This window comes from Rutidosis leptorrhynchoides, chromosome 8, assembly GCF_046630445.1.
Source record: "Rutidosis leptorrhynchoides isolate AG116_Rl617_1_P2 chromosome 8, CSIRO_AGI_Rlap_v1, whole genome shotgun sequence".
Classification (NCBI taxonomy): Eukaryota; Viridiplantae; Streptophyta; class Magnoliopsida; order Asterales; family Asteraceae; genus Rutidosis; species Rutidosis leptorrhynchoides.
The window spans coordinates 10,733,946-10,747,792 of NC_092340.1; positions in this window are offsets into that span (position 1 = coordinate 10,733,946).

The following is a 13,847-nucleotide window of genomic DNA, read 5'->3' on the forward strand; positions in this document are numbered from 1 at the left end:
GTAATATACGGAACAAGTAAACTGGACGTGTTGCTTTCCAAATACAAGGTTAGCAAGTGGGTGACACAAAACCGCAAGTTTTGAGCTAAAATTTTCAAATCTGAAACCCACCAAACCCACAAAAATATTTTGCAAACACCGGTAAAGGGTTATTCCGGAAAACTTATCTAGGGTAAAAACTAGATTTAATTTTCAAAAGATCAAATGTTTTCATAAAGATCCAATTTCCTTAATGGATCTAAATTTTTATAGTCATGTGGGACTGTAAACCATATCGTTACTACCATTGTTTATACCGCCATATAGAAATCACTGATGTACAAAGTGTGAAGAATAAAGAAGTGATTCTAGTATTTCAAGACAATATTGCTTGAGGACAAGCAACGCTCAAGTGTGGGAATATTTGATAATGCTAAAAACGAACATATATTTCATAGCATTATTCCTCAAGAAAGACAAGCTTTTAGTTGCAATTGTTCTATTTACAAGTGATATTCGTTTAAATAATAAAAGGTGAAGACAAAAGACAGATTCGACGAATTGAAGACGCAAACGACCAAAAAGCTCAAAAGTACAAAAGACAATCAAAAAGGTTCCAATTATTGATAAGAAACGTCTCGAAATCACAAGAGTACAAGATTCAAAACGCAAAGTACAAGATATTAAATTGTACGCGAGGACGTTCGAAAATCCGGAACCGGGACTAGAGTCAATTCTTAACGCTCGACGCAACGGACTAAAAATTACAAGTTAACTATATATATAAATATAATATAATATATAATTAATTATATTAATTATATATATATTATATATATATATTTAAAACCGTCGGCAGCAGGAAACTCCAAGGGTGTAAACTGTAAATACCTCTCCGCGACTCGCGGAGTTTTAAGGGTATTTGGCCGCGAGTCGCGGAGCCCCAAAAATCAAGTCTGGCTATAAATCAACCCGAATTCTGATCAAAATCATCATCATTTTTTCTTCTCATTCATACGAAGTAATATATATTTATATTTATAATTTATATTTTAATTTTAATTATAATTCTAATAATAAGGGTATGTTAGCGAATGTTGTAAGGGTGTAAGTCGAAATTCTGCCCGTGTAACGCTACGCTATTTTTAATCATTGTAAGTTATGTTCAACCTTTTTATATTAATGTCTCGTAGCTAAGTTATTATTATGCTTGTTTAAAACGAAGTAATCATGATGTTAGGCTAATTATTAAAATTGGGTAATTGGGCTTTGTACCATAATTGGGGTTTGGACAAAAGAACGACACTTGTGGAAACTAGACTATGGGCTATTAATGGGCTTTATATTTGTTTAACTAAATGAAAGTTTGTTAATGTTAATATAAAGATTTACAATTGGGCGTCCCTATAAATTACCATATACACTCGATCGGACACGATGGGCGGGGTATTTATATGTACGAATAATCGTTCATTTAACCGGACACGGGAATGGATTAATAGCCACTAGAATAATTAAAACAGGGGTGAAATTACATTCAAGGGTAATTGGTGTAATTGTTAACAAAGTAGTAAAACCTTGGTTTACACGCAGTCGATAACCTGGTGTATTCATTAAACAAAGTATTAAAACCTTGTTACAATTCGAATCCCCAATTAGTTGGAATATTTATCTTCGGGTATAATAATAATTTGACAAGGACACTTGCAATTTATATTTATGACTGATGGACTGTTATGGACAAAAACCAGACGGACATATTGAATAATCCAGGACAAAGGACAATTAACCCAAGGGCATAAAACTAAAATCAACACGTCAAACATCATGATTACGGAAGTTTAAATAAGCATAATTCTTTTATTTCATATTTAATTTCCTTTATTTTATATTTAATTGCACTTCTAATTATCGCACTTTTATTTATTGTTATTTTATTTTATCGCACTTTTAATTATCGTACTTTTTAATTATCGCAATTTAATTTTATCGCATTTTTATTATTCGCAATTTCATTATCGTTATTTACTTTACGCTTTAATTTAAAGTCTTGTATTTATTTAATATTTTACATTAGGTTTTAACTGCGACTAAAGTTTTAAAATCGACAAACCGGTCATTAAACGGTAAAAAACCCCCCTTTATAATAATAATATTACTTATATATATATTTGTATTTTTATAAAAGTAAACTAATATAGCGTTGAGCTTTGTTTAAAGATTTCCCTGTGGAACGAACCGGACTTACTAAAAACTACACTACTGTACGATTAGGTACACTGCCTATAAGTGTTGTAGCAAGGTTTAAGTATATCCATTCTATAAATAAATAAATATCTTGTGTAAAATTGTATCGTATTTAATAGTATTTCCTAGTAAAATATAAACTATTTTATATACACCTCGTTCGACATCATTGATTCACGAACCTATAACAATATATACATATATATCAAAGTATGTTTAAAATATATTTACAACACTTTTAATATATTTTGATGTTTTAAGTTTATTAAGTCAGCTGTCCTCGTTAGTAACCTACAACTAGTTGTCCACAGTTAGATGTACAGAAATAAATCGATAAATATTATCTTGAATCAATCCACGACCCAGTGTATACGTATCTCAGTATTGATCACAACTCAAACTATATATATTTTGGAATCAACCTCAACCTTGTATAGCTAACTCCAACATTCACATATAGAGTGTCTATGGTTGTTCCGAAATATATATAGATGTGTCGACATGATAGGTCGAAACATTGTATACGTGTCTATGGTATCTCAAGATTACATAATATACAATACAAGTTGATTAAGTTATGGTTGGAATAGATTTGTTACCAATTTTCACGTAGCTAAAATGAGAAAAATTATCCAATCTTGTTTTACCCATAACTTCTTCATTTTAAATCCGTTTTGAGTGAATCAAATTGCTATGGTTTCATATTGAACTCTATTTTATGAATCTAAACAGAAAAAGTATAGGTTTATGGTCGGAAAAATAAGTTACAAGTCGTTTTTGTAAAGGTAGTCATTTCAGTCGAAAGAACGACGTCTAGATGACCATTTTAGAAAACATACTTCCACTTTGAGTTTAACCATAATTTTTGGATATAGTTTCATGTTCATAATAAAAATCATTTTCTCAGAATAACAACTTTTAAATCAAAGTTTATCATAGTTTTTAATTAACTAACCCAAAACAGCCCGCGGTGTTACTACGACGGCGTAAATCCGGTTTTACGGTGTTTTTCGTGTTTCCAGGTTTTAAATCATTAAGTTAGCATATCATATAGATATAGAACATGTGTGTAGTTAATTTTAAAAGTCAAGTTAGAAGGATTAACTTTTGTTTGCGAACAAGTTAAGAATTAACTAAACTATGTTCTAGTGATTACGAGTTTAAACCTTCGAATAAGATAGTTTTATATATATGAATCGAATGATGTTATGGACATCATTACTACCTCAAGTTTAGTAGGTAAACCTACTGGAAGTGACAAGAAATGATCTAGCTTCAAAGGATCTTGGATGGCTTGAAAGTTCTTGAAGTAGGATCATGACACAAAAACAAGTTCAAGTAAGATTTTTACTCGAATTAAGATAGTTTATAGTTATAGAAATTGAATCAAAGTTTGAATATGAATATTACCTTGAATAAAAAAGATAACCTAATGTATAAAACAAAGGTTTCTTGATCTTAGATGATTACTTGGAATGGATTAGAAAGCTTGGAAGTAAATTAGTAAACTTGAAGGGATTTTTGAAGTGTTCTTGAAGTGTTCTTCCTATGATGATTATAGCTTGATTCTTGAAGTGATTTTTGATGAAGATGATGATTAACTACTGGAAAAATACATTCATAATAGTGTGTGTGTGTTGAGAGAGAATTAGAAAGAGAATTGGAAGTGAAATGGAGTGAATGATGAGTGGTAATTGGTGAGTGGTGAGTGGGGTTAAAAGGAGTTCTAGTTAGTTGACTAGCTCATGGTAGAAGTTAAAATTGATTAGTCATACATGACATAATCAAGAGTGGAATCCCATGCTAGTTCCTATTGGTATATACTCATAGTAAGTACGTTTTGAAGCTGTGTATAATACGGGTAAGAATACTACTAGAATTCTTGATGAAAGAAAATAATGCAAAAGTAACTGTAACCATTTTCGTTAAGTATGAGTGTTTTGATATATGTCTTGAAGTCTTCCAAAAGTATTTTAATACATCTAAATACACTACATGTATATACATTTTAACTGAGTCGTTAAGTCATCGTTAGTCTTTACATGTAAGTGTTGTTTTGAAACCTTTAAGTTAACGATCTCAATTAATGTTGTTAACCCATTATTTATTATATCTAATGAGATGTTAAATTATTATATTATCATGATATTATGATATATTAATATATCTTAATATGATATATATACATTTAAATGTCGTTACAACGATAATCGTTACATATATGTCTCGTTTCGAAATCCTTAAGTTAGTAGTCTTGTTTATATGTATCTAACTCATTGTTAATATACTTATGGAGATACTTACTTATCATAATCTCATGTTAACCATATGTATATCCATATATATATCGTCATGTCATTTTTACAAGTTTTAACGTTCGTGAATCGCCGGTCAACTTGGGTGGTCAGTTGTCTATATGAAACATATTTCAATTAATCAAGTCTTAACAAGTTTGATGCTTAACATGTTGGAAACATTTAATCATGTAAATATCAATCTCAATTAATATATATAAACATGGAAAAGTTCGGGTCACTACAGGGAACACCTTTTCCTGCCATAACTGGAGCAGTAATTGTAGCAATGATGATTGTGTGTTCTTGTTCTAGGTTTTAATATATCGTTTAAAGAAAATCAAAAAAAAATTATATCTTTAACCGCTCTGATACCAGTTGTTGGTCCACGATCAATAACCTAGAATGTTTATATAAGATCAATTGAACAGAATAACAAATAAGTTATAAAGTACGGAATCAATTGAACTTTACAATTGATTTTGACACAGAAAGAATGAAACAATAGAGAAGATAATTGTTATTGAATTGGCGAATTGGAATTAATTACAAGTTCCCTATTTATAGATTTGAGAAACATGCTTCTCAAATCTTATCAAATCTATTCCAAAACAAACGTAGCTAAATAAAAGGAAACTAAATAATTCATATCTCTTCAATGATCTTCTCCTAGAAATCAGAGATATTCGTTTAGATAATATCTCTTTATTCGTATCTTCAATTATTTTACGTGTGTTTGATTTGATATTTATCTCTTTTCAGCACCAGTAGAATCTGTATTTCTTGTTGAGCAGAGTCTGTGTTCTTCAATCTTCCAGACTCTAAATATTATAGACTCTAAATACACAGACTCAAATAATACATACTCAAAATACTTTTCAGCTTAGACTTCTTTGATTCATCAGATTTACAAAATTCCTAACATTTCTCCGATCAAAGAGTATGGTTTTTGAATTGGAACAAATCTTTGTTTAACAGATACAAGAGTTTTGGAAAATCCGCAACATTTTCTTTCCCACATACCTTTCGATTGAATTTCGCAACAGTAATTAGTATTGGCTGAATTTGAATCAACGACATATTGCTCTCCCAAATCTTGAGTCATATCCCAAATCTCTAATAAATTCCTCCCAATTTAGATAGCATTGGCTGAATTTGAATCAACGACATCAAGAGACAAAATGGGCCCCATATTTACTTTTAATCTAAATGTGTCAATTAAGAAGTCGGCTAATAAATATATCATCAAACTTGATAAAGGATCGTATGTTAGAGGTATATTCGGCATTTTCCATTTGGTTAGCTTCCAGACAGCTTGTATGTCCTATCGTAAACAGGCCAAATGTTTTTGATCTCTTGTTTATGTTGTTTGCTTATAATCATTATAGTTTAAGTCTTCTTAACTTAATCTTCTTAATTACTAAATGCAACTTAGTTTAATCAAAATCAATTCCTGAAAATTTCTTGCTTTTGACCACAATCTCTCGTGAAACGAACCTTTCTTACCCTAACTAGTTTAAGGTATTAAGGCTATCTTTGGTCGGTACTTTGACGCCCATCAACAATAGCAATCAGACAAAGAAACTCGGAATATCAAAACAGAACACAAGAATTCCGAATCTTCTTCATAAGCTAATTTTGAAGACCAGATGATATAATGCATCTGGATGTAGAACAAAGGAAAACTTTTTTACTGTGTAATAACCAATTCAATTCTAAAAAATAAAATAGTTAATTAAACGCGTCGACACTCAAATAAAAGGCACGTGGCCCACAAAGTCTTTTAACTCACTAACGAGTTAAACTAAAACTTCAGTCCAATAAAACTTTTATTAACATAAAACGACATCATATAAACGAGAACTGCAAGATCAAAACGACATTAAAACCTCCAAAATTAGCACGGGAAACGACAAAACAACCTTGGTTTGTTATATATTTGTATTTGTATAATGGGCTACATATCCTTTTGGTTTCACTTTTGACTTAAGAAATAGTGTTGGGCCACATGGGTTCTTAAGTCAGGTTTAGAAATTAAAAGTCGGTGGGCTGGGCCTGAGGCTGGCTACCCTTTTTATAGGTGTAATTTATATGGAATAAAAAAGTTGCCCTAAAGAATAGAATCGAAAACGATTAATTGCATCATACGGCTCAATCAATCCTGGGATTGCTCTGCACACGTTGATTGCATCATACAGTTCGACCACTCACTCCTCTTCTTCTACAGTCGATTGCATCATTCACGGTATGTATGTTCAATTTTATAGTTAATGTATAATGATACCATATGGTAATTGTAGAGGCTGCTAATTAAACTGCAAGTTATCTATTGTAGATTTAACATTAGTATTAAATTACTTTCAAGTTAATAAAGTTCAAACAAATTATGAAGAAACGACGGCTATTAAGTTATTTTAAGTGGAGAATAATTAACACTTTTAATGTACTATGTTTGTTTGTCGAATTACATGATAGTCACTTTGTTGAATGGGTGAAGGTTGTAGATGCTTGAATTTTTAGTTTTTATGTAGATTAATTAGACATTTAGCAGAACACATCATTTTGTTGTTGATTTTTTTATTTAGAATTTTCGATGTGGAAAATAATTAACACTTTTAATGTACTATGTCTAGGTATTTAATTTTGGAGAGTTTGGTTTGAAAAATTGATGTATATTTGTGTATGTATTTTTGGGATTAAATAGTTTTATGCATCATCCTTTTCCTTTTTAATTTCAATGTCAGAAACAAACAAAAAGATGAAAATTAAGTTCGGAAGGTTTAAAGAGACAGAAAAATTCTGTCAAATAGAATTACCGCCACCGCCTCGTTTTCCCGTCCCTCCTCCCCGCGGGGGATATAAATGGTTAATCGATCTTCGTGAAAACAATCCGGAGCAGTTCATATTGGAGATGGCTAAAATTAAAGAGGAATTGGCTGAGTTGAACAACAAAAATTGGGATAAGAATTACGAGACCCTAAAAAAGAATGGTTGTAAGTACTCTTATTTTTCAAATCTTCGATTTTATTTATGTTGTAACGGAAATGGAGTCACGAATTATTAAACTCTACATAAGATTATAGCTAATTATTAATTCAAAATATGTGGATTTGCGTATTGTAATTTCATTACATTTAGCAATCCGAAAACCTTTTTTTAACAATTTTTATTTTGCTCAGAAGAGAGATTCTAACATACATACAATACCTACCATATTAAAACTCTTTTTTTTTTTTAATCAACAAACCATAAGACAGATTGACACCTTTATACATCATTTTACTTTTGGATTGTTAGTAAATAATTATTACTATGTAATAAATTATTTTTATTTATTCATGCATCACTACTTCTAGTATTTACTTGTTTTGTTTATTTAATAAGAATAGGGGTGGCAGATCAACGTGACTCAGGTGTAACTGCTGCTATGGCAATTTCAACTTCTGGTAAATATTTCAATCCATTCTTGTATAGAGATTAATTGGTTTTCATAATTACTCCTTTGTTTTATACATATTACATTTGGCTTATTATTATTATTATTATGGTATGTATTGTATTAATATATTATAATTAATATTTCCTTTTTATTTATTAGATGAAGATGCCGTGCAAAGAACGCCAGTGCTCAAGTGACGCCGGACTGAGAAAACAAGCAAATCAAGTGAGTTTTATCGGGGTTGGTTTAACTTTTTAAAGTAATTAATAATTCGTCTAGATGTTAGGAACTTTTTTCAATCAGTTATACTCGATGTTTATCTTTAAATTGAATTTGTAAACCGTATGGGAACATCGGTAATGAAAATATTGTTAAACAAGCAAGTCTGGTAAATGACAGAACAGTTTTGATTAGTGATTTTCTAAAATCTGATAATCAGTCAAAGTCGGTCAATAGGTTGAAATTGGGTTTAGTTGGTCAATTGAATTTAATCGGTCAAAATAGGTCAAAGTCAATATTGGTCAACATTTTAATATGACTCTAAATTAGAGTTATGGAGTTTGTTGTACAAACTGAAATCGAATCTCCTACTTTGTTATAGTATGAATGTTTAATTCATAGGTTGTACTTATTCATGATTATAGTTTTTGAATTATGATCTAGTTCCTGAGAAAATGCAATTTGCATTGATATTTTTGTGCAGAGATGATTGATTTTATGGTAGATGATTTAAGAGAAGATTTGATTGATGATTATGAAGTTTTTGATGTAGTTTTATAGTTCACTTTTTTTATTTTACCACTTTATTTTACTTCACATTAATTTATCTTTTGATTTGGATATAAAGTATTTCTGTTTTAAGTTTATTGATTCCTGATTGATTATATGGTAGTAGATGGTTAAAGAGAAGGTTTGATTGATGATTATGAAGTTTGTGATGTGGTTTTTAAAGTTTATATTTGTTTTACCACTTGATTTTACATCACACTAATCTGTATATAAAGTATATTTTGATTCAAGTGTATTGATTCCCGATGCTATTAATGATGAATTTACCATTTAAAGTGCGTATGTTGCTCTTAAATGCGGAGTATATTATATATTAAATGAAGTTACTATCGAGTGACATTTTTCTCGGTCGGGCCTGAGTAGAACAAAGTGACTTCACGATTTTGCTTTCTTTACATAGCGATTGGTAAGCTCCAAGATGGAATCGTATCAGGTTTAGTTTATATGCAGCTTCTAATGTATACAAAGTGCATATGAAGCTTTTTGATCAAAGAACGATTCGTGCCAGAGTAGAACAAAAGCTATGAGCTTATAGAGATTAATGTCGTACATGTGTTGAAGCCTTAAAGTCAAAGGACTCGAGGTGTGATTTAATCTTGATATAAACTCGTCCTAACAACTCAGATAGTTTCTTTAGCGGGCCCAGATGGACGTGTTTTAGGTGGAGGACTTGCTGGCATACTCTTAGACTTACAAAAAATTACAAAAACATTTAGCAATTTCATAGGAGAAATTCAAATATGTAAATGTTTGAGTCATTTAAATATTATTATTGCCCTAGTTCAAACGAGATATACTCTTAGACTGGTTACAGTCTGATGAAATTGTTGCAACTATCACGGTTAATGGTCTAAGGAATGAAAACACTTTTAAGTACATGAGGTTGGGTCGGGTCGGATCTACCAAGATATAATGTAACTCGTTTCGATGTAAAACTAAATATTCTACAAAGATCTACTCATTTTGTTGTAAAAACAGACTTTTGGTTATATCTATTTTACCCTTTTCGTGTCAATTTGTTTTAGTGGCGTGTTTTAAATTAAATGACAAGGCACGCTACCATGTTTTCTTTTAAATAGGTCAGTATTGCCACCTCTAGAGTAACAATCAGATGAATTATCGCAATTTTGTTGGTCAAATATATATAGTCTTCCTGTTCCTTAAAAAACAAACAGGAATCTTGTTAGAATTGTCCCATTTATTATGAGACAATGTTGAATTGTCCCATTTATTATGAGAAAGTGATAGAACAAACTTCTAACTTAATATTTTTTAATATTCTAATAAATTCTTGAGATTTATAATTACCACATGAGATTAAAAAATTTCTTTACATATATAATTAAGTTGTGATTGACACTTTTGTTCTTGATAATCAACATGAGCAGCAGAAACCCAAAAAGCCAAGATTCGAAAGCATATCATCAGCCATCTGCACTCCTATGTCTCCACAACCAATCGATAAAGAAGATGTCGATGAACCGTATGTAAACTATACTCCATTATCGTCTATGCACGAAGTTAGAAATGTGGATAGCTGATAAGGATCAGGCTATGCTACCCTTCTTATCCATTTATCATTCTCTGTTCTTCATATTAGTATTTCTTTATTCACCATTCATCATCAGTTTATCACCTAGTTTACAGTTAAAATTAGTTTCTGCTGCTATTTTGGTGCTATTATCAATACCGAACTTAACGTATCTTTGCATGGGTTAGTATTTATAGAGTCCCGCTCATCATATAGTCAGGTTTCGAGTTGATCATGTATCATGTATTTCATTCCGGCCTTTCTTATTCATTATTGGTTTTTGATTTGTCGACTGTAGTAAAACAACTAGCTTATTTGCTGTAAATAGAAAGATAAGAAACAATATAGACAATAGATTGAAAACTTGAAGTGTTTTGGAATGAATTTCTTATGGTTACAACACTCCTTTAAATACAAGTTCAAAGTAGAAACAAGATGATTAGCACACACCTACTACACTCATTAAAGCCATAAATCATTGAGACAAAGTGCCCATTAAACAAGAAAAGCAAAAGAAAAGCTAGAAAACCCGGAGTGGGAAAGTTGGTGAGTGACCAACTGGATACAGACATAGATGCGCCGCATCTATAGAGGATGCGCCGCATCCTCTCCTTCTGACACGTATCATCCAAGTGAAGCTCCGCATCTAAAACTGTCGGGACATTTTTGGTGAAGAGATGCGCCGCATCAGTGAAGTGATGCACCGCATTCAGGTGAATCACGCATACCGAAATCTTCAAAATTCGTACAAGACATAGGTTCACTTTTAGTGGCACTTAAATATTGCATTTCACTTTTAGTGACACTTTGCACTAACATTTTAATACTCCCCCTTAGTGCAAAATCCCGATCAACAATTCCCAACGCCATCCGAAATTCCATGAACTTGGTCTTCATTAGAGCTTTAGTAAAGATGTCGGCTACTTGAGCATTAGTCCTTACATTTGCTAGCTCGATCTCCCCGCTAAGAACCTTTTCACGAATAAAATGATATCTCATTTCAATATGCTTAGTACGTGCATGAAAAACTGAATTCGAAGCAAGCTTGATTGCACTTTCGTTGTCACATCTCAGTTTGACAACATAATCTACTTTTTCAAGTATGTCACCAATCAATCTTCTTAACCAAATACATTCTTGAGCCGCCATTGTTGCAGCTATGTATTCCGCTTCCGTGCTAGACAAAGCAACAACATCTTGCTTCTTACTATACCATGAAATAACCGCGGAACCCATGTTAAAACAGTAACCCGAAGTTGAATGGCGATCATTTGCGTCTCCCATCCAATCTGCATCCACGAAACCATTTAACAAAACATTATCACACTTCTTATACCACAAGCCATGACCTATTGATCCTTTCACATAACAAAGGATCCTTTTTGCTGCATCAAGATGAACATTAGTTGGACATTGCATAAATTGTGAAACAATGCCAACCGAGTAAGCAATTTCTGGCCTTGTGATGGTTAGATAGATCAAACTTCCAACCATTTGTCAGAACAACTTCACATCCTTGAGCTCTTTTCCTTGATCATTCTTCATTTTGAGGTTTGGTTCCATTGGAGTAGTCATAGGCTTTGACTCCCCCATGTTGAAACGTTCCAAGAGACTTCTTGCATAACTCCTTTGAGAGATAAAGTACCCGTTTTCTAATTTATCAACTTCCAAGCCAAGAAAACATCCAATCTCCCCCAGATTCTTCATTTCAAAACGAACCAAAAGATCATCACTTAAACGAGAGATTTCTGACTCATTTCCTCCGGTGATAATCATGTCATCAACATATAATAACACCAAAACATGGAAACCTGATTCTTTCTTTACAAACAAACTAGAATTCGCATCAGAAATCTTAAAACCACAAAAGACAAGGTATTGTGCAACCTTACCATACCAAGCTCTCGGAGCTTGTTTCAAGCCATAAAGATCTTTCTTCAACCGGCACACATATTCTGGAAATTGATTTGAAATGAACCCAATAGGTTGTTCCATGAACACCTCACGATCAAGCTCTCCATAGAGAAAAGCATTCTTCACATCAAGTTGTCACAATTTCCACCCTTTGTAAGCCGCTAGTGAGATTATTGTTCTCACCGTTACCATTTTAGCCACGGGGCTAAAAGTTTCCTCATAATCAAGCCCATAACTTTGACAAAAGCCACGAGCCACCAACCGAGCCTTGAACCTGTTAATGGTTCCATCCGAGTTCTTCTTCAAACGGTAGACCCATTTGCAAGTAACCGGTTTACCTGCTTCCAGTTTCTTGACAAGCTCCCAAGTTTCATTCTTTTCCAATGCATCAATCTCCTCTTGCATTGCTTTTCTCCAATCCGGAGAATCTTTAGCTTCTTCATAACATGTTGGTTCTTCTGTTAAGCCACCTGAAAAGAAACAAGTTGTGACCGTGTTCACCTCATAGTCACTTAGATGTTTTGGTTGTCTCTTTTCTCTTGTTGACCTTCTAACTTGAGTTGGTACTTCTTCACTAGGTGCCTCTTCTTAAGTTTGAGAACCACCATCATTCTCACTTTCTTCTTGAGTATCAATACTAGGAAACATAAATTTGTAATCTCTATTTTCTTCACCATTTTTGCTTGATTCAGAAAATTGAGAAGACACTTCATCAAATACCACAACTCTTGAAGTGGTAAACTTCTTTGTTTCTTGATCCATACACCTCCAACCTTTCCTGTGAGAATCATAACCAACAAAAATACACTTTCGAGCTTTTGGGTCAAGTTTGGTTCGGTTAGCTTTAGGAACATGAACATAACAAATAGAACCAAACACCCTAAAATAGCTTACATTTGGCTTTTGACCATAAGCTAGCTCAAAAGATGATTTTTGTGTACCTGGCCAAGATGGTAACCGATTAGACACATGACAAGCACATTGAAGTGCTTCCGCCCATAGCTCTCTAGGCAACCCTTTGTCATGTAACCAAGATAAGCATATTGAAACAAGGTAAGCAATCTTTCTTTCCGCAACACCATTTTGTTGAGGGGTGTCCAGACAAGTCATTTGGCGAGAAATACGATTAGCTTTACAATAAGTAAAGAAATCATTTGACATGAATTCTCTACCGTTATCACTCCTAAGAGCTTTTACCTTTCTTCCAAATTCGGATTCGACCGCTTCTTTGAACTCTATGAACTTTGATAAGGCTTCACTCTTCTCCTTTAAAAACTTCACCCAAGTGAACCGAGAATAGTCATCGATTAACACCATGACATTGCAATGACCGCTATAACTTGGTGTTCTTGTTGGCCCCATCAAATCCGTATGAATCAAGTTAAGTAAACCTTGTTTTCAGTTTGTTGACTTCTTATATAGAAGCCGGTGCGACTTTCCATATTGACATCCTTGGCATATCACCTCTTCACGAACATTCTTGAGTTTAGGAATTCCATCAACTAGCTTATGTGAGAATATCTTGCAACATTTGATATCCCACATGGCCTAGTCTTGCATGCCAAATAGCTCCGTTGTCGGTTTGGCTTGTTTTCTTCACATAAGCTTCACCTGCGGACAACACAAACAAAGAACCTTTCTTTTCTCCCGTGAA